Here is a 24,225-nt window from a genome sequence, read left to right on the forward strand (position 1 = left end):
AGAATCAAGCCTGTGTTTAAACCTGTTGCTCCGCCATGGAGTTTAAATTGTTGTTCCGTCACTGTGTCCTAATCCTTCTTCAAAGAAGGAACGTATGTTACACAATCTTGACGTGGTTTGTGCTTTAAAGTTTTATTTGCAAGCTACTAAGGATTTTCGTCAAACATCTGCATTGTTTGTTGTCTACTCTGGAAAGAGGAGAGGCCAAAAGGCTTCGGCAACTTCTCTTTCTTTTTGGCTGAGAAGCATAATCCGTATAGCTTATGAGACTGCTGGCCAGCAGCCTCCTCAAAGAATTACAGCTCATTCTACTAGAGCGGTAGCTTCCACATGGGCTTTTAAACATGAGGTCTCTGTTGAACAGATTTGTAAGGCGGCTACTTGGTCTTCGCTTCATACTTTTTCTAAATTCTATAAATTTGATACTTTTGCTTCTTCGGAGGCTATTTTTGGGAGAAAGGTCTTACAGGCAGTGGTGCCTTCCGTTTAAGTGCCTGCTTTGTCCCTCCCTTCATCCGTGTCCTAAAGCTTTGGTATTGGTATCCCACAAGTAATGGATGAACCCGTGGACTGGATACACCTTACAAGAGAAAACAAAATTTATGCTTACCTGATAAATTTCTTTCTCTTGTGGTGTATCCAGTCCACGGCCTGCCCTGTCACTTTAAGGCAGGTGTTTTTATTTTTTAAAACTACAGTCACCACTGCACCCTATAGTTTCTCCTTTTTCTTACTTGTCTTCGGTCGAATGACTGGAGGTGGGGGTTAGGGGAGGAGCTATATAGACAGCTCTGCTGTGGGTGTCCTCTTGCAACTTCCTGTTGGGAAGGAGAATATCCCACAAGTAATGGATGAACCCGTGGACTGGATACACCACAAGAGAGAGAAATTTATCAGGTAAGCATAAATTTTGTTTTTTCGTTGCTTTCTCTTCGGCTCGAAGAGTTTCTGAACTATCTGCATTGCAATGAGCCTAGCCTTATCTTGTTTTCCACGCTGATAAGGTGATTTTGTGTACCAAACCTGTTTTCCTTCCTAAGGTTGTTACTAATAAGAATATTAATCAGGAAATTGTTGTTCCTTCTCTGTGTCCTAATCCTTCCTCCAAGCGACCAAATATTTCCGTCAAACATCTTCTTTGTTTGTTGTCTATTCTGGAAAATGTAGGGGTCATAAAGCTACGGCTACCTCTCTTGCCTTTTGGCTGAAAAGCATCATCCGTTTGGCTGGACAGCAGCCTCCTGAAAGAATTACAGCTCACTCTACTAGAGCGGTGGCTTCCACATGGGCTTTTAAAATGATGCTTCTGTTGAACAGATTTGTAAGGCTGCGACTTGGTCTTCGCTTCATACCTTTTCCAAATTTAACAAATTTGATATCTTTGCTTCTTCGGGGGCTATTTTTGGGAGAAACGTTCTTCAAGCAGTGGTGCCTTCTGTTTAATCATCTGTCTTGACCCTCCCGTTCATCCGTGTCCTGTAGCTTTTGTATTGTATCCCACAAGTAAAGGATGAATCCATGGACTCGTCGTACCTTATAGAAGAAAAGTAAATTTATGCTTACCTGATAAATTGATTTCTTCTATGGTAAGACGAGTCCACGGCCCGCCCTGTCATTTTAAGACAGATTATATTTTTTTGATATAAAATCAGTCACCTCTGCACCTTGTAGTTTCTCCTTTTTCTTCCTGTACCTTCGGTCGAATGACTGGGGGGTGGAGCCTAAGGGAGGAGCTATATAGACAGCTCTGCTGTGGGTGCTCTCTCTGCCACTTCCTGTTGGGAAGGATAATATCCCACAAGTAAAGGATGAATCCGTGGACTCGTCTTACCATAGAAGAAATTAATTTATCAGGTAAGCATAAATTTACTTTTCTGTATTTTCACAGGTCCATGTGAGGGATGGCATCCTCTCAAACCAGGTGAGATGTCCTGCTGCCGGACAGATAAATATTGAGGTAAGTGCCAGTTTTATTTTTCTATGTAGCAGGGAAAAATTTGGCACTTATTCAGCTGAAACGCTGCAGGTTTTTATGGCCGTTTTTGCAGGCACTGTTAGTGGAGCAGTTATTTATTTTGATGGCTCTGTGAGGATCTGTTCGTAGTAACAGATTATGTACTTTTTTTTGGTGGGGGGGGGGTTATTGATTGTTTTTAAACCTGTTTTCAAGACAGTTGTTTCTCCAACATAGGTGTGTCCGGTCCACGGCGTCATCCTTACTTGTGGGATATTCTCTTCCCCAACAGGAAATGGCAAAGAGCCCAGCAAAGCTGGTCACATGATCCCTCCTAGGCTCCGCCTACCCCAGTCATTCTCTTTGCCGTTGTACAGGCAACATCTCCACGGAGATGGCTTAGAGTTTTTTAGTGTTTAACTGTAGTTTTTATTATTCAATCAAGAGTTTGTTATTTTAAAATAGTGCTGGTATGTACTATTTACTCAGAAACAGAAAAGAGATGAAGATTTCTGTTTGTATGAGGAAAATGATTTTAGCACCGTAACTAAAATCCATGGCTGTTCCACACAGGACTGTTGAGAGCAATTAACTTCAGTTGGGGGAACAGTGTGCAGTCTCTTACTGCTTGAGGTATGACACATTCTAACAAGACGATGTAATGCTGGAAGCTGTCATTTTCCCTATGGGATCCGGTAAGCCATGTTTATTAAGATAGTAAATAAGGGCTTCACAAGGGCTTATTAAGACTGTAGACTTTTTCTGGGCTAAATCGATTCATTATTAACACATATTTAGCCTTGAGGAATCATTTATTCTGGGTATTTTGATATGATTATATCGGCAGGCACTGTTTTTGACACCTTATTCTTTAGGGGCTTTCCCTAATCATAGTCAGAGCCTCATTTCTCCAACATAGGTGTGTCCGGTCCACGGCGTCATCCTTACTTGTGTACCCCAGTCATTCTCTTTGCCGTTGTACAGGCAACATCTCCACGGAGATGGCTTAGAGTTTTTTAGTGTTTAACTAGTTTTTATTATTCAATCAAGAGTTTGTTATTTTGAAATAGTGCTGGTATGTACTATTTACTCAGAAACAGAAAAGAGATGAAGATTTCTGTTTGTATGAGGAAAATGATTTTAGCAACCGTAACTAAAATCCATGGCTGTTCCACACAGGACTGTTGAGAGCAATTAACTTCAGTTGGGGGAACAGTATGCAGTCTCTTGCTGCTTGAGGTATGACACATTCTAACAAGACGATGTAATGCTGGAAGCTGTCATTTTCCCTATGGGATCCGGTAAGCCATGTTTATTACGATCGTAAATAAGGGCTTCACAAGGGCTTATTAAGACTGTAGACTTTTTTTGGGCTAAATCGATTCATTATTAACACATATTTAGCCTTGAGGAATCATTTTATCTGGGTATTTTGATATAATAATATCGGCAGGCACTGTATTAGACACCTTATACCTTAGGGGCTTTCCCAAAGCATAAGCAGAGCCTCATTTTCGCGCCGGTGTGGCGCACTTGTTTTTGAGAGGCATGGCATGCAGTCGCATGTGAGAGGAGCTCTGACACTTAGAAAAGACTTTCTGAAGGCGTCATTTGGTATCGTATTCCCCTTTGGGCTTGGTTGGGTCTCAGCAAAGCAGATACCAGGGACTGTAAAGGGGTTAAAGTTTAAAACGGCTCCGGTTCCGTTATTTTAAGGGTTAAAGCTTCCAAATTTGGTGTGCAATACTTTTAAGGCTTTAAGACACTGTGGTGAAAATTTGGTGAATTTTGCACAATTCCTTCATGTTTTTTCACAATTGCAGTAATAAAGTGTGTTCAGTTTAAAATTTAAAGTGACAGTAACGGTTTTATTTTAAAACGTTTTTTGTACTTTGTTATCAAGTTTATGCCTGTTTAACATGTCTGAACTACCAGATAGACTGTGTTCTGAATGTGGGGAAGCCAGAATTCCTATTCATTTAAATAAATGTGATTTATGTGATAATGACAATGATGCCCAAGATGATTCCTCAAGTGAGGGGAGTAAGCATGGTACTGCATCATTCCCTCCTTCGTCTACACGAGTCTTGCCCACTCAGGAGGCCCCTAGTACATCTAGCGCGCCAATACTCCTTACTATGCAACAATTAACGGCTGTAATGGATAATTCTGTCAAAAACATTTTAGCCCAAATGAACACTTGTCAGCGTAAGCGCGGCTGCTCTGTTTTAGATACTGAAGAGCATGGCAACGCTGATACTAATATCTCTGAAGGGCCCCTAACCCAGTCTGATGGGGCCAGGGAAGTTTTGTCTGAGGGAGAAATTACTGATTCAGGGAACATTTCTCAACAGGCTGAACCTGATGTGATTGCATTTAAATTTAAGTTGGAACATCTCCGCATTCTGCTTAAGGAGGTATTATCCACTCTGGATGATTGTGACAAGTTGGTCATCCCAGAGAAACTATGTAAAATGGACAAGTTCCTAGAGGTGCCGGGGCTCCCAGAAGCTTTTCCTATACCCAAGCGGGTGGCGGACATTGTTAATAAAGAATGGGAAAGGCCCGGTATTCCTTTCGTCCCTCCCCCCATATTTAAAAAATTGTTTCCTTTGGTCGACCCTAGAAAGGACTTATGGCAGACAGTCCCCAAGGTCGAGGGGGCGGTTTCCACTTTAAACAAACGCACCACTATACCCATAGAGGATAGTTGTGCTTTCAAAGATCCTATGGATAAAAAATTAGAAGGTTTGCTTAAAAAGATGTTTGTTCAGCAGGGTTACCTTCTACAACCAATTGCATGCATTGTCCCTGTCGCTACAGCCGCATGTTTCTGGTTCGATGAGCTGATAAAGGCGGTCGATAGTGATTCTCCTCCTTATGAGGAGATTATGGACAGAATCAATGCTCTCAAATTGGCTAATTCTTTCACCCTAGACGCCACTTTGCAATTGGCTAGGTTAGCGGCTAAGAATTCTGGGTTTGCTATTGTGGCGCGCAGAGCGCTTTGGTTGAAATCTTGGTCGGCTGATGCGTCTTCCAAGAACAAGCTACTTAACATTCCTTTCAAGGGGAAAACGCTGTTTGGCCCTGACTTGAAAGAGATTATCTCTGATATCACTGGGGGTAAGGGCCACGCCCTTCCTCAGGATCGGCCTTTCAAGGCAAAAAATAAACCTACTTTTCGTCCCTTTCGTAGAAACGGACCAGCCCGAGGTGCTACGTCCTCTAAGCAAGAGGGTAATACTTCTCAAGCCAAGCCAGCTTGGAGACCAATGCAAGGCTGGAACAAGGGAAAGCAGGCCAAGAAACCTGCCACTGCTACCAAGACTGCATGAAAAGTTGGCCCCCGATCCGGGACCGGATCTGGTGGGGGGCAGACTCTCTCTCTTCGCTCAGGCTTGGGCAAGAGATGTTCTGGATCCTTGGGCGCTAGAAATAGTCTCCCAAGGTTATCTTCTGGAATTCAAGGGACTTCCCCCAAGGGGGAGGTTCCACAGGTCTCAGTTGTCTTCAGACCACATAAAAAGACAGGCATTCTTACATTGTGTAGAAGACCTGTTAAAAATGGGAGTGATTCATCCTGTTCCATTAAGAGAACAAGGGATGGGGTTCTACTCCAATCTGTTCATAGTTCCCAAAAAAGAGGGAACGTTCAGACCAATCTTAGATCTCAAGATCTTAAACAAGTTTCTCAAGGTTCCATCGTTCAAGATGGAAACCATTCGAACTATTCTTCCTTCCATCCAGGAAGGTCAATTCATGACCACGGTGGATTTAAAGGATGCGTATCTACATATTCCTATCCACAAGGAACATCATCGGTTCCTAAGGTTCGCATTCCTGGACAAACATTACCAGTTCGTGGCGCTTCCTTTCGGATTAGCCACTGCTCCAAGGATTTTCACAAAGGTACTAGGGTCCCTTCTAGCTGTGCTAAGACCAAGGGGCATTGCTGTAGTACCTTACTTGGACGACATTCTGATTCAAGCGTCGTCCCTTCCTCAAGCAAAGGCTCACACGGACATTGTCCTGGCCTTTCTCAGATCTCACGGATGGAAAGTGAACGTGGAAAAGAGTTCTCTATCCCCGTCAACAAGGGTTCCCTTCTTGGGAACAATAATAGACTCCTTAGAAATGAGGATTTTTCTGACAGAGGCCAGAAAAACAAAGCTTCTAGACTCTTGTCGGATACTTCATTCCGTTCCTCTTCCTTCCATAGCTCAGTGCATGGAAGTGATCGGGTTGATGGTAGCGGCAATGGACATAGTTCCTTTTGCGCGCATTCATCTAAGACCATTACAACTGTGCATGCTCAGTCAGTGGAATGGGGATTATACAGACTTGTCTCCGAAGATACAAGTAAATCAGAGGACCAGAGACTCACTCCGTTGGTGGCTGTCCCTGGACAACCTGTCACAAGGGATGACATTCCGCAGACCAGAGTGGGTCATTGTCACGACCGACGCCAGTCTGATGGGCTGGGGCGCGGTCTGGGGAGCCCTGAAAGCTCAGGGTCTTTGGTCTCGGGAAGAATCTCTTCTACCGATAAATATTCTGGAACTGAGAGCGATATTCAATACTCTCAAGGCTTGGCCTCAGCTAGCGAGGGCCAAGTTCATACGGTTTCAATCAGACAACATGACAACTGTTGCGTACATCAACCATCAGGGGGGAACAAGGAGTTCTCTAGCGATGGAAGAAGTGACCAAAATCGTTCTATGGGCGGAGTCTCACTCCTGCCACCTGTCCGCTATCCACATCCCAGGAGTGGAAAATTGGGAAGCGGATTTTCTGAGTCGTCAGACATTGCATCCGGGGGAGTGGGAACTCCATCCGGAAATCTTTGCCCAAGTCACTCAGCTGTGGGGCTTTCCAGACATGGATCTGATGGCCTCTCGTCAGAACTTCAAAGTTCCTTGCTACGGGTCCAGATCCAGGGATCCCAAGGCGGCTCTAGTGGATGCACTAGTAGCACCTTGGACCTTCAAACTAGCTTATGTGTTCCCGCCGTTTCCTCTCATCCCCAGGCTGGTAGCCAGGATCAATCAGGAGAGGGCGTCGGTGATCTTGATAGCTCCTGCGTGGCCACGCAGGACTTGGTATGCAGATCTGGTGAATATGTCATCGGCTCCACCTTGGAAGCTACCTTTGAGACGAGACCTTCTTGTTCAGGGTCCGTTCGAACATCCGAACCTGGTTTCACTCCAGCTGACTGCTTGGAGATTGAACGCTTGATCTTATCGAAGCGAGGGTTCTCAGATTCTGTTATCGATACTCTTGTTCAGGCCAGAAAGCCTGTAACTAGAAAAATTTACCACAAAATTTGGAAAAAATATATCTGTTGGTGTGAATCTAAAGGATTCCCTTGGGACAAGGTTAAGATTCCTAAGATTCTATCCTTCCTTCAAGAAGGATTGGAAAAAGGATTATCTGCAAGTTCCCTGAAGGGACAGATTTCTGCCTTGTCTGTGTTACTTCACAAAAAGCTGGCAGCTGTGCCAGATGTTCAAGCCTTTGTTCAGGCTCTGGTTAGAATTAAGCCTGTTTACAAACCTTTGACTCCTCCTTGGAGTCTCAATTTAGTTCTTTTCAGTTCTTCAGGGGGTTCCGTTTGAACCCTTACATTCCGTTGATATTAAGTTATTATCTTGGAAAGTTTTGTTTTTAGTTGCAATCTCTTCTGCTAGAAGAGTTTCAGAATTATCTGCTCTGCAGTGTTCTCCTCCTTATCTGGTGTTCCATGCAGATAAGGTGGTTTTACGTACTAAGCCTGGTTTTCTTCCAAAAGTTGTTTCTAACAAAAACATTAACCAGGAGATTATCGTACCTTCTCTGTGTCCGAAACCAGTTTCAAAGAAGGAACGTTTGTTGCACAATTTGGATGTTGTTCGCGCTCTAAAATTCTATTTAGATGCTACAAAGGATTTTAGACAAACATCTTCCTTGTTTGTTGTTTATTCTGGTAAAAGGAGAGGTCAAAAAGCAACTTCTACCTCTCTCTCTTTTTGGATTAAAAGCATCATCAGATTGGCTTACGAGACTGCCGGACGGCAGCCTCCCGAAAGAATCACAGCTCATTCCACTAGGGCTGTGGCTTCCACATGGGCCTTTAAGAACGAGGCTTCTGTTGATCAGATATGTAGGGCAGCGACTTGGTCTTCACTGCACACTTTTACCAAATTTTACAAGTTTGATACTTTTGCTTCTTCTGAGGCTATTTTTGGGAGAAAGGTTTTGCAAGCCGTGGTGCCTTCCATTTAGGTGACCTGATTTGCTCCCTCCCTTCATCCGTGTCCTAAAGCTTTGGTATTGGTTCCCACAAGTAAGGATGACGCCGTGGACCGGACACACCTATGTTGGAGAAAACAGAATTTATGTTTACCTGATAAATTACTTTCTCCAACGGTGTGTCCGGTCCACGGCCCGCCCTGGTTTTTTTAATCAGGTCTGATAATTTATTTTCTTTAACTACAGTCACCACGGTATCATATGGTTTCTCCTATGCAAATATTCCTCCTTAACGTCGGTCGAATGACTGGGGTAGGCGGAGCCTAGGAGGGATCATGTGACCAGCTTTGCTGGGCTCTTTGCCATTTCCTGTTGGGGAGGAGAATATCCCACAAGTAAGGATGACGCCGTGGACCGGACACACCGTTGGAGAAAGTAATTTATCAGGTATAAATTCTGTTTTTCGCGCCGGTATGGCGCACTTGTTTTTGAGGACAGCATGGCATGCAGCTGCATGTGTGTGGAGCTCTGTTACATAGAAAAGTCTTTCTGAAGGCATCATTTGGTATCGTATTCCCCTTTGGGCTTGGTTGGGTCTCAGCAAAGCAGATTCCAGGGACTGTAAAGGGGTTAAATATAAAAACGGCTCCGGTTCCGTTATTTTAAGGGTTAAAGCTTCCAAATTTGGTGTGCAATACTTTTAAGGCTTTAAGACACTGTGGTGAAATTTTGTTGAATTTTGAACAATTCCTTCATACTTTTTCGCAATTGCAGTAATAAAGTGTGTTTAGTTTAAAATTTAAAGTGACAGTAACGGTTTTATTTTAAAACGTTTTTTGTGCTTTGTTATCAAGTTTATGCCTGTTTAACATGTCTGAACTACCAGATAGATTGTGTTCTGACTGTGGGGAAACCAAGGTTCCTTCTCATTTAACTATATGTATTTTATGTCATAAAAAAATTTAGTAAAAATGATGCCCAAGATGATTCCTCAAGTGAGGGGAGTAAGCATGGTACTGCATCATCCCCTCCTTCGTCTACACCAGTCTTGCCCATACAGGAGGCCCCTAGTACATCTAGTGCGCCAATACTCCTTACTATGCAACATTTAACGGCTGTAATGGATAATTCTATCAAAAACATTTTAGCCAATATGCCCACTTATCAGCGAAAGCGCGACTGCTCTGTTTTAGAAAATTCTGTAGAGCATGAGAACGCTGATGATATGGTTCCTGAAGGGCCCCTACACCAGTCTGAGGGGGCCAGGGAGGTTTTGTCTGAGGGAGAAATTTCAGATTCAGGAAACATTTCTCAACAAGCTGAACCTGATGTGATTACTTTTAAATTTAAGTTGGAACATCTCCGCGCTCTGCTTAAGGAGGTGTTATCCAATTTGGATGATTGTGATTATCTGGTCATTCCAGAACCACTATGTAAAATGGAAAAGTTCTTAGAGGCCCCGGGGCCCCCCGAAGCTTTTCCTATATCCAAGCGGGTGGCGTACATTGTTAGTAAAGAATGGGACAGGCCCGGTATACCTTTAGTACCTCCCCCCATATTTATAAAATTGTTTTCCTATAGTCGACCCCAGAAAGGACTGATGGCAGACAGTCCCCAAGGTCGAGGGGGCGGTTTCTACTCTACACAAGCGCGCCACTATACCCATAGAAGATAGTTGTGCTTTCCAAGATCCTATGGATAAAAAATTAGAAGGTCTGCTAAAGATGTTTGTTCAGCAAGGTTCCCTTCTACAACCAATTGCATGCATTGTCCCTGTCACTGCAGTCGCGTGTTTCTAGTTTGATGAGCTAGGAAAGGCGATTATTAGTAATTCTTCTTCTTATGAGGAGATTATGGACAGAATTCGTGCTCTTAAATTGGCTAATTCTTTCACCCTAGACGCCACCTTGCAATTGGCTAGGTTAGCGGCGAAAAAATTCTGGGTTTGCTATTGTGGCGCAGAGCGCTTTGGTTAAAATCTTGGGCAGCGGATGCGTCTTCCAAGAACAAATTGCTTGACATTCCTTTCAAGGGGAAAAACACTCTTTGGCCCTGACTTGAAAGAGATTATCTCTGATATCACTGGGGGCAAGGGCCACGCCCTTCCTCAGGATAGGTCTTTTCAAGACCAAAAATAAACCTAAGTTTCGTCCCTTTCGCAGAAACGGATCAGCCCCAAGGGCTACGTCCTCTAAGCAGGAAGGTAATACTTCTCAAGCCAATCCAGCCTGGAGACTTATGCAAGGCTGGAACAAAGGAAAGCAGGCCAGGAAACCTGCCACTGCTACCAAGACAGCATGAAATGCGGGCCCCCGATCCGGGACCGGATCTGGTGGGGGGCAGACTCTCTCTCTTCGCTCAGGCTGGGGCAAGAGATGTTCTGGATCCTTGGGCGCTAGAAATAGTCTCCCAAGGTTATTCTCTGGAGTTCAAGGGGCTTCCTCCAAGGGGGAGGTTCCACAGGTCTCAGTTGTCTTCAGACCACATAAGAAGACAGGCATTCTTACATTGGGTAGAAGACCTGCTAAAAATGGGAGTGATTCATCCTGTTCCATTAGGAGAACAAGGGATGGGGTTCTACTCCAATCTGTTCATAGTTCCCAAAAAAGAGGGAACGTTCTGACCAATCTTAGATCTCAAGATCTTGAACAAGTTTCTCAAGGTTCCATCGTTCAAGATGGAAACCATTCGAACACTTCTTCCTTCCATCCAGGAAGGTCAATTCATGACCAAGGTGGATTTCAAGGATGCGTATCTACATATTCCTATCCACAAGGAACATCATCGGTTCCTAAGGTTTGCATTCCTGGACAAGCATTTCCAGTTCGTGGCGTTTTCTTTCGGATTAGCCACTGCTCCTAGGATTTTCTCATAGGTACTAGGGTCCCTTCTGGCGGTGCTAAGACCAAGGGGCATTGCTGTAGTACCTTACTTGGACGACATTCTGATTCGAGCGTCGTCCCTTCCTCAAGTAAAGGCTCACACGGACATTGTCCTGGCCTTTCTCAGATCTCACGGATGGAAAGTGAACGTGGAAAAGAGTTCTCTATCTCCGTCAACGAGGGTTCCCTTCTTGGGAACTATAATAGACTCCTTAGAAATGAGGATTTTTCTGACAGAAGCCAGAAAAACAAAACTTCTAGACTCTTGTCGGATACTTCATTCCGTTCCTCTTCCTTCCATAGCGCAGTGCATGGAAGTGATAGGTTTGACGGTAGCGGCAATGGACATAGTTCCTTTTGTGCGCATTCATCTAAGACCATTTCAACTGTTCATGCTCAGTCAGTGGAATGGGGACTATTCAGACTTGTCTCCGAAGATACAAGTAAATCAGAGGACCAGAGACTCATTCCGTTGGTGGCTGTCCCTGGACAACCTGTCACAAGGGATGACCTTCCGCAGACCAGAGTGGGTCATTGTCACGACCGACGCCAGTCTGATGGGCTGGGGCGCGGTCTGGGGAACCCTGAAAGCTCAGGGTCTTTGGTCTCGGGTAGAATCTCTTCTACCGATAAATATTCTGGAACTGAGAGCGATATTCAATGCTCTCAAAGCTTGGCCTCAGCTAGCGAGGGCCAAGTTCATACATCAACCATCAGGGGGGAACAAGGAGTTCCCTAGCGATGGAAGAAGTGACCAAAATCATTCTATGGGCGGAGTCTCACTCCTGCCACCTGTCTGCTATCCACATCCCAGGAGTGGAAAATTGGGAAGTGGATTTTCTGAGTCGTCAGACATTGCATCCGGGGGAGTGGGAACTCCATCCGGAAATCTTTGCCCAAGTCACTCAACCGTGGGGCATTCCAGACATGGATCTGATGGCCTCTCGTCAGAACTTCAGAGTTCCTTACTACGGGTACAGATCCAGGGATCCCAAGGCGGCTCTAGTGGATGCACTAGTAGCACCTTGGACCTTCAAACTAGCTTATGTGTTCCCGCCGTTTCCTCTCATCCCCAGGCTGGTAGCCAGGATCAATCAGGAGAGGGCGTCGGTGATTTTGATAGCTCCTGCGTGGCCACGCAGGACTTGGTATGCAGATCTGGTGAATATGTCATCGGCTCCACCATGGAAGCTACCTTTGAGACGAGACCTTCTTGTTCTAGGTCCGTTCGACCCACTCCAGCTGACTGCTTGGAGATTGAACGCTTGATCTTATCAAAGCGAGGGTTCTCAGATTCTGTTATTAATACTCTTGTTCAGGCCTGAAAGCCTGTAACCAGAAAAATTACCACATAATTTGGTATATCTGTTGGTGTGAATCTGCAGGATTCCCTTGGGACAAGGTTAAGATTCCTAAGAGTCTATCCTTCCTTCGAGAAGGATTGGAAAAAGGATTATCTGCAAGTTCCTTGATGGGACAGATTTCTGCCTTGTCTGTTACTTCACAAAAAGCTGGCAGCTGTGCCAGATGTTCTAGCCTTTGTTCAGGCTCTGGTTAGAATCAAGCCTGTTTACAAAATTTTGACTCCTCCTTGGAGTCTCAACCTAGTTCTTTCAGTTCTTCAGGGGGTTCCGTTTGAACCCTTACATTCTTTGATATTAAGTTATTATCTTGGAAAGTTTTGTTTTTGGTTGCAATTTCTTCTGCTAGAAGAGTTTCAGAATTATCTGCTCTGCAGTGTTCTTCTCCTTATCTGGTGTTCCATGCAGATAAGGTGGTTTTGCGTACTAAACCTGGTTTTCTTCCAAAAGTTGTTTCTAACAAAAACATTAACCAGGAGATAGTTGTGCCTTCTTTGTGTCCTAATCCAGTTTCAAAGAAGGAACGTTTGTTGCACAACTTGGATGTAGTTCGTGCTCTCAAATTTTACTTAGCAGCTACTAAGGATTTCAGACAAACTTTGTCTTTGTTTGTTGTTTATTCTGGTAAACGGAGAGGTCAAAAAGCAACTTCTACCTCTCTCTCCTTCTGGATTAAAAGCATTATCCGATTGGCTTATGAGACTGCCGGACGGCAGCCTCCTGAAAGAATCACAGCTCACTCCACTAGGGCTGTGGCTTCCACATGGGCCTTCAAGAACGAGGCTTCTGTTGATCAGATATGTAAGGCAGCGACTTGGTCTTCACTGCACACTTTTTCTAAATTTTACAAATTTGATACTTTTGCTTCTTCTGAGGCTATTTTTGGGAGAAAGGTTTTGCAAGCCGTGGTGCCTTCCATTTAGGTGACCTGATTTGCTCCCTCCCTTCATCCGTGTCCTAAAGCTTTGGTATTGGTTCCCACAAGTAAGGATGACGCCGTGGACCGGACACACCTATGTTGGAGAAAACAGAATTTATGTTTACCTGATAAATTACTTTCTCCAACGGTGTGTCCGGTCCACGGCCCGCCCTGGTTTTTTTAATCAGGTCTGATAATTTATTTTCTTTAACTACAGTCACCACGGTAACATATGGTTTCTCCTATGCAAATATTCCTCCTTAACGTCGGTCGAATGACTGGGGTAGGCGGAGCCTAGGAGGGATCATGTGACCAGCTTTGCTGGGCTCTTTGCCATTTCCTGTTGGGGAAGAGAATATCCCACAAGTAAGGATGACGCCGTGGACCGGACACACCGTTGGAGAAAGTAATTTATCAGGTAAACATAAATTCTGTTTTTTAAAAAAAAAATGGCTTTTTTGTCAGCTATAGGACCGTCCCTTTTTAGGGAGGTTCTGATTCTGTGATGTCAGGCTCTTAATTTTCACTTCCTGTATTAGTGAGGTGCGCATATTTCAGATGGCTCTGCTGTTTAGAAGGCTTCTTGCTGTTTTTGCTTCTCTGGAAATCTGGATTGTAAACGGGATTGTTTTTTCCCTCAGTTTGCTGCGGGTTGCAGGACAGTTTGGGCACCTCCAGTAATTCTGCTGAGGTATAGAGTGTTGCCTGGGTAACGTTTTCTTGATTTGGTAAATTTAAAGGGAACATTTATTTAAGAACGTTTTCTTCTGTTAAGTGTGATCAGTCCACGGGTCATCATTACTTCTGGGATATTACTCCTCCCCAACAGGAAGTGCAAGAGGATTCACCCAGCAGAGCTGCATATAGCTCCTCCCCTCTACGTCACTCCCAGTCATTCTCTTGCACCCAACGACTAGATAGGATGTGTGAGAGGACTATGGTGATTTTATTTAGTTTTATTTCTTCAATCAAAAGTTTGTTATTTTTTAATAGCACCGGAGTGTGTTATTCCTTCTCTGGTAGAATTTGAAGAAGAATCTACCAGAGTTTTTACTATGATTTTAGCCGGAGTAGTTAAGATCATATTGCTGTTTCTCGGCCATCTGAGGAGAGGTAAACTTCAGATCAGGGGACAGCGGGCAGGTTAATCTGCAAAGAGGTATGTAGCAGTTTTTATTTTCTGACAATGGAATTGATGAGAAAATCCTGCCATACCGATACAATATCATGTATGTATATTTTACATTTGAGTATTCTGGGGAATGGTATTTCACTGGAATTACACTGTGTATATAAACTTTAGCCTATTTGCAAGCAACAGGCTTTTTACTAATTTATGTTAAACGTTTTTGCTGGAATGTAAAATCGTTTTCATTTTCTGAGGTACTGGGTGAATAAAATGTTTGGGCACTATTTTTCCACTTGGCAGTTGCTTGATCTAATTCTGACAGTTTACTGATCTCTCTCACTGTTGTGTGTGAGGGGGAGGGGCCTTTTTTGGCGCTTTTGCTACGCATCAAAAATTTCAGTCAGAAAGTCATTGTTGTTTTCCTGCATGTTCCGGTTCATCTCTACAGAACTCAGGGGTCTTCAAAGCTTGTTTGAGGGAAGTAAACTTCACAACAGAGCTGTGAGATTGTAGTTGACTGTGATAAAAAACGTTTATTCTTAAAAATTTTTAGGCCATCAGGGTTAGTTATTCTTTGCTAATGGGAACAAGCCTTTGCTAAAATTGTGTTTTGTTTTACAAAGTTTGATGCTGTAACCTTTTCAGTTTATTGATTTCAACTGTCATATATCTTTCTGTGCTTCTTAGGCACAGTACGTTTTGCATTGTATTTTACTTGTATAATATTTCCAAGTTGCAAGTTTAGTTGCTAGTGTGTTAAACATGTCTGATTCAGAGGATGAGACCTGTACTATTTGTACTAACGCCAAAGTGGAGCCCAATAGAAATTTATGTACTAACTGTATTGATGCTACTTTAAATAAAAGTCAATCTGTACAAATTGAACAAATTTCACCAAACAACGAGGGGAGAGTTATGCCGACTAACTCACCTCACGTGACAGTACCTACATCTCCCGCTCAGGAGGTGCGCGATATTGTGGCGCCCAGTACATCTGGGCGGCCATTTCAAATAACATTACAAGATATGGCTACTGTTATGACTGAGGTTTTGGCTAAATTACCAGAGCTAAGAGGCAAGCGTGATCACTCTGGGGTGAGAACAGAGTGCGCTGATAATGCTAGGGCCATGTCAGATACTGCGTCACAACTTGCAGAACATGAGGACGGAGAGCTTCATTCTGCGGCTGACGGTTCTGATCCAAACAGATTGGATTCAGATATTTAAAATTTAAAATTTAAGCTGGAAAACCTCCGTGTATTATTAGGGGAGGTGTTAGCGGCTCTGAATGATTGTAACACAGTTGCAATACCAGAGAAAATGTGTAGGTTGGATAAATATTTTGCTGTACCAACAAGTACTGACATTTTTCCTATACCTAAGAGACTAACTGAAATTATTACTAAGGAGTGGGATAGACCCGGTGTGCCGTTCTCACCCCCTCCGATATTTAGAAAGATGTTTCCAATAGACACCACCACACGGGACTTATGGCAAACGGTCCCTAAGGTGGAGGGAGCAGTTTCTACTTTAGCTAAGCGTACCACTATCCCGGTAGAGGATAGCTGTGCCTTTTCAGATCCAATGGATAAAAAGTTAGAGGGTTACCTTAAGAAAATGTTTGTTCAACAAGGTTTTATATTGCAACCCCTTGCATGCATTGCGCCGGTCACGGCTGCAGCGGCATTCTGGATTGAGTCTCTGGAAGAGAACCTTAGTTCAGCTACTCTGGACGACATTTCGGACAGGCTTAGAATCCTTAAGCTAGCTAATTCATTCATTTCGGAAGCCGTAGTACATTTAACTAAACTTACGGCTAAGAATTCCGGATTCGCCATTCAGGCGCGCAGAGCACTGTGGCTAAAATCCTGGTCAGCTGATGTAACTTCTAAGTCCAAATTACTTAATATACCTTTCAAAGGGCAGACCTTATTTGGGCCCGGTTTGAAAGAAATTATCGCTGACATTACAGGAGGTAAAGGCCACGCCCTGCCTCAAGACAGAGCCAAACCTAAGGCTAGACAGTCTAATTTTCGTTCCTTTCGGAATTTCAAAGCAGGAGCAGCATCAACTTCCACTGCTCCAAAACAAGAAGGATCTGTTGCTCGCTACAGACAAGGCTGGAGACCTAACCAGTCCTGGAACAAGGGCAAGCAGGCCAAGAAACCTGCTACTGCCCCTAAAACAGCATGAATTGAGGGCCCCCGATCCGGGATCGGATCTAGTGGGGGGCAGACTTTCTCTCTTCGCCCAGGCTTGGGAAAGAGATGTCCAGGATCCCTGGGCGCTAGAGATAATATCTCAGGGATACCTTCTGGACTTCAAATACTCTCCTCCAAGAGAGAGATTTCATCTGTCAAGGTTGTCAACAAACCAAACAAAGAGAGAAGCGTTTCTACGCTGCGTACAAGAACTTTTGTTAATGGGAGTAATCCATCCAGTTCCACGGTCGGAACAGGGACAAGGGTTTTACTCAAATCTGTTTGTGGTTCCCAAAAAAGAGGGAACTTTCAGACCAATCCTGGATTTAAAGATCCTAAACAAATTCCTAAGAGTTCCATCGTTCAAAATGGAGACTATTCGGACAATTTTACCCATGATCCAAGAAGGTCAGTACATGACCACAGTGGATTTAAAGGATGCTTACCTTCACATACCGATTCACAAAGATCATTACTGGTATCTAAGGTTTGCCTTTCTAGACAGACATTACCAGTTTGTAGCTCTTCCATTCGGATTGGCTACAGCTCCAAGAATCTTCACAAAGGTTCTGGGTGCTCTTCTGGCGGTACTAAGACCGTGGGGAATCTCGGTGGCTCCGTACCTAGACGACATTCTGATACAAGCTTCAAGCTTTCAAACTGCCAAGTCTCATACAGAGTTAGTACTGGCTTTTCTAAGGTCACATGGATGGAAGGCGAACGAAAAGAAAAGTTCACTCGTTCCACTCACAAGAGTTCCCTTCCTGGGGACTCTTATAGATTCTGTAGAAATGAAGATTTACCTGACAGAGGACAGGTTAACAAAACTTCAAGGTGCTTGCCGCACCCTTCATTCCATTCAACACCCGTCAGTGGCTCAATGCATGGAGGTAATCGGCTTAATGGTAGCGGCAATGGACATAGTACCCTTTGCTCGCTTACACCTCAGACCACTGCAACTGTGCATGCTAAGTCAGTGGAATGGGGATTACTCAGACTTGTCCCCTTCTCTGAATCTGGATCAAGAGACCAGAAATTCTCTTCTATGGTGGCTTTCTCGGCTACATCTGTCCAGAGGGATGCCATTCAGCAGACCAGACTGGACAATTGTAACAACAGACGCCAGCCTTCTAGGTTGGGGTGCCGTCTGGAATTCTCTGAAAGCTCAGGGACAATGGAGTCAGGAGGAGAGTCTCCTGCCAATAAACATTCTGGAATTGAGAGCAGTTCTCAATGCCCTCCTGGCTTGGCCCCAGTTGACAACTCGGGGGTTCATCAGGTTTCAGTCGGACAACATCACGACGGTAGCTTACATCAACCATCAGGGAGGGACAAGAAGCTCCCTAGCAATGATGGAAGTATCAAAGATAATTCGCTGGGCAGAGTCTCACTCTTGCCACCTGTCAGCAATCCACATTCCGGGAGTGGAGAACTGGGAGGCGGATTTCTTAAGTCGTCAGACTTTTCATCCGGGGGAGTGGGAACTTCATCCGGAGGTCTTTGCCCAAATACTTCGACGTTGGGGCAAACCAGAGATAGATCTCATGGCGTCTCGGCAGAATGCCAAGCTTCCTCGTTACGGGTCCAGATCCAGGGATCCAGGAGCAGTACTGATAGATGCCCTGACAGCACCTTGGGACTTCAGGATGGCTTATGTGTTTCCACCCTTCCCGATGCTTCCTCGATTGATTGCCAGAATCAAACAGGAGAGAGCATCAGTGATTCTAATAGCACCTGCATGGCCACGCAGGACTTGGTATGCAGACCTGGTGGACATGACATCCTGTCCACCTTGGTCTCTACCTCTGAAACAGGACCTCCTGATACAGGGTCCTTTCAAACATCAAAATCTAACTTCTCTGAAGCTGACTGCTTGGAAATTGAAAGTTTGATTTTATCAAGACGTGGGTTTTCTGAGTCAGTTATTGACACCTTAATACAGGCTAGGAAGCCTGTTACCAGAAGGATTTACCATAAGATATGGCGTAAATACCTATATTGGTGTGAATCCAAAGGTTACTCTTGGAGTAAGGTTAGGATTCCTAGGATATTGTCTTTTCTACAAGAAGGTTTAGAAAAGGGTTTATCTGCTGGTTCATTAAAGGGACAGATCTCAGCTCTGTCCATTCTGTTACACAAACGTCTGTCAGAAGTGCCAGACGTTCAGGCTTTTTGTCAGGCTTTGGCTAGGATTAAGCCTGTGTTTAAAACTGTTGCTCCGCCATGGAGTTTAAACCTTGTTCTTAACGTTTTACAGGGCGTTCCGTTTGAACCCCTCCATTCCATTGATATAAAGTTGTTATCTTGGAAAGTTCTATTTTTAATGGCTATTTCCTCGGCTCGAAGAGTCTCTGAGTTATCAGCCTTACATTGTGATTCTCCTTATTTGATTTTTCATTCGGATAAGGTAGTTCTGCGTACTAAACCTGGGTTCTTACCTAAGGTAGTCACTAACAGGAATATCAATCAAGAGATTGTTGTTCCTTCTTTGTGTCCAAATCCTTCTTCGAAGAAGGAACGTCTACTGCACAATCTGGACGTAGTTCGTGCCCTAAAATTTTACTTACAGGCAACTAAGGAATTTCGACAAACGTCTTCTCTGTTTGTCGTTTACTCTGGTCAGAGGAGAGGTCAAAAGGCTTCTGCTACCTCTCTTTCCTTTTGGCTTCGTAGCATAATACGTTTAGCTTATGAGACTGCTGGACAGCAGCCTCCTGAAAGAATTACAGCTCATTCTACTAGAGCTGTGGCTTCCACTTGGGCCTTCAAGAATGAGGCCTCTGTTGAACAGATTTGCAAGGCTGCAACTTGGTCTTCGCTTCATACTTTTTCCAAATTTTACAAATTTGACACTTTTGCTTCCTCGGAGGCTATTTTTGGGAGAAAGGTTCTTCAGGCAGTGGTTCCTTCTGTATAAAGAGCCTGCCTATCCCTCCCGTCATCCGTGTACTTTTGCTTTGGTATTGGTATCCCAGAAGTAATGATGACCCGTGGACTGATCACACTTAACAGAAGAAAACATAATTTATGCTTACCTGATAAATTCCTTTCTTCTGTAGTGTGATCAGTCCACGGTCCGCCCTGTTTTTTAAGGCAGGTAAATATTTTTTAAATTATACTCCAGTCACCACTACACCCTTGGTTTCTCCTTTCTCGTTGGTCCTTGGTCGAATGACTGGGAGTGACGTAGAGGGGAGGAGCTATATGCAGCTCTGCTGGGTGAATCCTCTTGCACTTCCTGTTGGGGAGGAGTAATATCCCAGAAGTAATGATGACCCGTGGACTGATCACACTACAGAAGAAAGGAATTTATTAGGTAAGCATAAATTATGTTTTTTTGCTTCTGTATTATATCCTTTGTAATAAGATTAAAAAAAAAAAAGTTTTATTTGCTTTTTTTTGTATTATGGATCAAGAGGCTGTGCAGGATGTTACCTGTAGCTTATGTTTTGATGCCCAGGTGCAACCCCCAGTACCTTTTTGTTCTTCATGTATTGAAAGAACTTTAGCTTATAGAAATAGACTTTTTGACCCTGAGCCATTATTAGCTAAGGCGGATGCTGTTCAGGAGCCTCCTGTTTCAGATGTGCCGCAGCTTTCTCCTTAAGCGTCCCAATCCTATTCATCTGCACATGCAGTGCCCTGCGTTTCCTCTCATGCTCTGTTATTTTGCAAGATATTGATGCCCAGGTATCTTCTGCAGTATCTGAGGCGCTGCCTGTTTTTTTCCCATGTTGCAGGGAAAATGCAAAAGGATATTTAAAGAAACAGTAAATAAGGTTTCTGATCCAGAAGTGGCTAATCAAAGTATTTCCTCTCAGAAGTCTGAGGATGAAGATTTTTCGGGTGCATCTGAGGGTGAAATTTCAGATTCAGGCAGTATAATTCCTTCTACTGATGCTGAAGTTGTGCTGAAGTTGCGTGGAAGGCTTGCTCAACTAAGAATTGGTTTAAACATTTATTTTTTCTGTACCTGATTTCACAAATGCTATTAAATGTACAGATTGGTATGAACTTCATGTCTCAAAGGATGTTGCTGTTAAGGCACTGCCACAGCTTTCTGCTTTTATGTCCCAAGCCTATATGGCGTCACATGCAGTGCCCTGTGGTTCCTCTCAATCTCCTCAGGTATCTTCTGCGGTATCTATGGCTTGGTCTGTTTTCCTTTACTTCAGGGAGAAGGCAAGAGTACATTTTAAGTCTCAGATAGGAGGGTTTCTGCTCCACATGCTACTACGCAGGTTTGTCTTTTTCCAAGTTAGTGAGGATTCGCCGGTAGTTTCTGAGGCTGAAATCTCCGATCTGGACAGTATAATTTCTTCATCTGTTACTGAAGTGGTATCCTTCAGTTGTTTGCTTCAAAGCCTCTTATATTGTCAGGTGGTCTTGGCTGACTGGATGACACCAATCCCTATGGTTGTCTTTCCTTTGGAGTTTTTGCGAACTTTTCTATATTTTTCTTTCCTCTCTGGAAGGGTTCTAGACGTGCTGTGAGATGTTCACAGGATTGTTATAGAGAATATGTGGATATTTCTCCCTATTTCATGTCCTTTTTAGGATTTCCTGTCGCTATCTATATTGAAATGCACGGTTAACTTTCTACTTTTAATCAGATAACTTAGATCTCTGGGGAGATAATCTAGTTTTCTTTCTGACATAGGTAAGAAGCTGGAGGTTTAATTGTTCTTTTAGAGCAATGTCTTGTCTTATAAGACTTGCTGTACTAGCCGCCGGGCATTGTGGCTGAAATCTATGGTCAGCTGAGAAGCCTACCTGTGGTTTAGTGGTACAGCCTAGGCTTTACAGTTCTGCAGTTGCAGATTCCTAGATTTCTTAGTTTGCGCCATCCCAGTCAGACCTTTAGGTCTTGGGATATTGCAAGTGTGTTTTTCTGGACAATATATAGTTCAGGTATCATCCTGACTTCGAGCTAACTCTCTATTAAGAGATCTTGTCCAATCTTTTTTTCCGGGGATGGGAAATGAATCTGGAGTTCCCTTGTTCTGTCCACAAGGGTAATTTATTTGGGACTACTGCCACAATACCCTGAATGCACCCGATTTATTTTGATCTCGGAAGTTATGCAGGGTCAAGTCTGGTCAGTACCTGGATGGGAGACCGCTTGGGAACACCAGGTGTGGTATGCTTGGACCTTTTATTTGATTCTTTATCTAGGAGATGTCTTTCAGAGGTCAGAAAATCAATGATTTATTCATTTTCCTCACTCTGCAGTCTTCTGTCCTGCAGTCTTCTGTTTTAGTGGCCGGTGGATAGCTTAGTCATCTTGCAACCAGGAGGTTGGGAGTTTGGATTTAGCTGCAGTTGATATTTCTTCCCTTTTCTGTGACCCTGTGTATGGAGGGAATTGGTCTGATGGTATTCCATGGGCATCATTCCTTTTGCTATTTTCCATGACATGCAGAACTTTCAGATCTGTCTTAAAGGATAGATTTAGATCAGATGACGAGACTTTCTTCCGTAGTATTTTTTCAGGAGTATCTATCTCTGGGCGAGTGCTTCTGGAGATTTTCCTGGGTGATGTGAACACGGATGCCATCCTGCTGGGCTGGTAAGCTGTCTGGGTCTTTAAGGATTATGGACTCTGAAGTGTCTGCTCTCCTCTTTAAACATCTTGGAGTTGAGAGCAATTCGCAGTGCTCTGATGACTTGACCTCAGTCGTCCCTAGCTTGGTTCGTCGGACAATATACCTCTAGGGTTTATATCAACCATTAGGGAGGAACTAGGGGTTCCTTAGCCATGTATGTGACTTGGATTGTTCAGTGGGAGGAAGCTCACATTTGCTGTCGGTCATCCACAGGGGTGGACAATTGAGAGTCGGACTTCTAAACAGACTGATAATTCATCCCGAGAAGTGAGCATTTCCATCCGGAAGTGTTGCTGACTGCTTGAAGTTTGGACGCTTAGTTTTGTCTAAGCGGGGGGGGTTTCTGAATTTTTTTTATCCTTTCTCCAGGGTGGTCTGGAGAAGGGTTCGTCAGTCAGTACCCTTAAGGGTCAGTTTTATTCATTGTCTTTTTTGCTACATAAGCATCTGGGGGATACACCATATGTGCAATCTTTTTGTCAGGCACTGGTCTACTTCAGGCCTGTGTTTAAGTCGGTTGTTCTTAAAATTTTGCAGTAGGCTCTGTTTGAACCTTTACTTTCCATAGATATTTAGTTGTTATTTTGGAAGGTTTTGTTTCTCATTGCTATCTTTTCTGCTTGGAGAGTCTAGGAGCTCTCAGTTTTGCAGTGTGATTCGCCTTATCTTTCATGCAGTTAAGGCGGTTATTCGTACTAGTTAGGTTTTATTCCTAAGTGGTTTCGGATAGATATATTAATCAGAAAATTGTTGTTCCTCCTCTGTGTCCTTATCTTTCTTCTCATAAGGAACATTTGTTGCACAACTTTGATGTTGTGCGTGTTTTAAGGATTGTCGCCAGTTTGCTGTTTGCTTCTCTGGGAAACATAAAGGTCAGAGAGCTTCAGCTACTTCTCTTTCTCTTTGGTTGAGTAGTATAATGCGTTTGGTTTATGAGACTGTTGGACGGCAGCCTCCTGAGATAATTTCAGCTGATTTCACTAGGGCTGTCCCTTCTTGGGCTTTCAAGAAGGAAGTTACTGTAGAACAGATTTGCAAGGCTGCAACTTGGTCCTCTCTGCATACTTTTTCCAATTTTGATATTTTTGTCTCAGCTGAGGCTTCTTTTGGGAGAAAGATTATTCATGCAGTGGTGCCTTCTGTTTAGGTTACCTGTCTTGTCCCTCCCTAATCATCTGTGTCCTCTAGCTTGGGTATTGGTTCCCACTAGTAATTAATGATTCCGTGTACTCACCATATCTTAGGAAAGAAAACCATAATTTATGCTTACCTGATAAATTTCTTTCTTTACGGATATGGTGAGTCCACGGCCCACCCTTTATTTTAAGACGGTTATTTTTAACTAAAACCTCAGACACCTCTACACCTTTTGTGTTATTATCTTTTTCCATTTTCCGTTCGGCTGAATGACTGGAGGTTATGGGTAAGGGAAGTGACATATATAGCAGCTTTGCTGTGGTGCTCTTTGCCTCCTCTTGCTGGCCAGGAGTGATATTCACACTTGTAATTGATGATTCCGTGGACTCACCATATCCGGAAATAAATTTATCAGGTAAGCATAAATTATGTTTTGTTTTTGTTTTTTATGCCGTTATCTGTATGTAGCCAATAAAAATGCTTGCCCTATGGCACTACAAAAAAAAACAAAAGCTAGTTGCTCATGCGCTCTGATTACTATAGGACCGTGGTCTCCGTGCTCGTGCATGTTAGAATCATGCACAATCGCCATAGAAGGGAAATCCCTACTTATGTCAGTGAGAGCAGAGAATCAGTCTGTAAACAGCAAAGTTCAGAAAGACTTTAGCAGCCCTACTAAAATTAAAAAGTATGTTTATTCAACTAGTTTTGGATCTCGTTACTGAAAGGGAATCAGCCTCTCTATGCAAGTAAAAAAAACTTTTTATTTATTGCTCGCTGCTACATATTAATGTTGTTAATTATT

The 24,225-nt window shown here is 43.6% G+C and overlaps 1 protein-coding gene and 1 pseudogene across 4 annotated transcripts in view; both read left to right on the forward strand.

Annotated features, from left to right (window-relative positions):
• BAG6 (BAG cochaperone 6) overlaps positions 1-24,225 on the forward strand; it is a 97,823-nt gene that overhangs the window by 71,511 nt on the left and 2,087 nt on the right. The gene's annotated exons all lie outside the window — the stretch shown is intronic.
• LOC128636930 (uncharacterized) lies at positions 21,706-21,824 on the forward strand (annotated as a pseudogene).

Source organism: Bombina bombina, chromosome 7, assembly GCF_027579735.1.
Source record: "Bombina bombina isolate aBomBom1 chromosome 7, aBomBom1.pri, whole genome shotgun sequence".
In the NCBI taxonomy this organism is placed as follows: domain Eukaryota; kingdom Metazoa; phylum Chordata; class Amphibia; order Anura; family Bombinatoridae; genus Bombina; species Bombina bombina.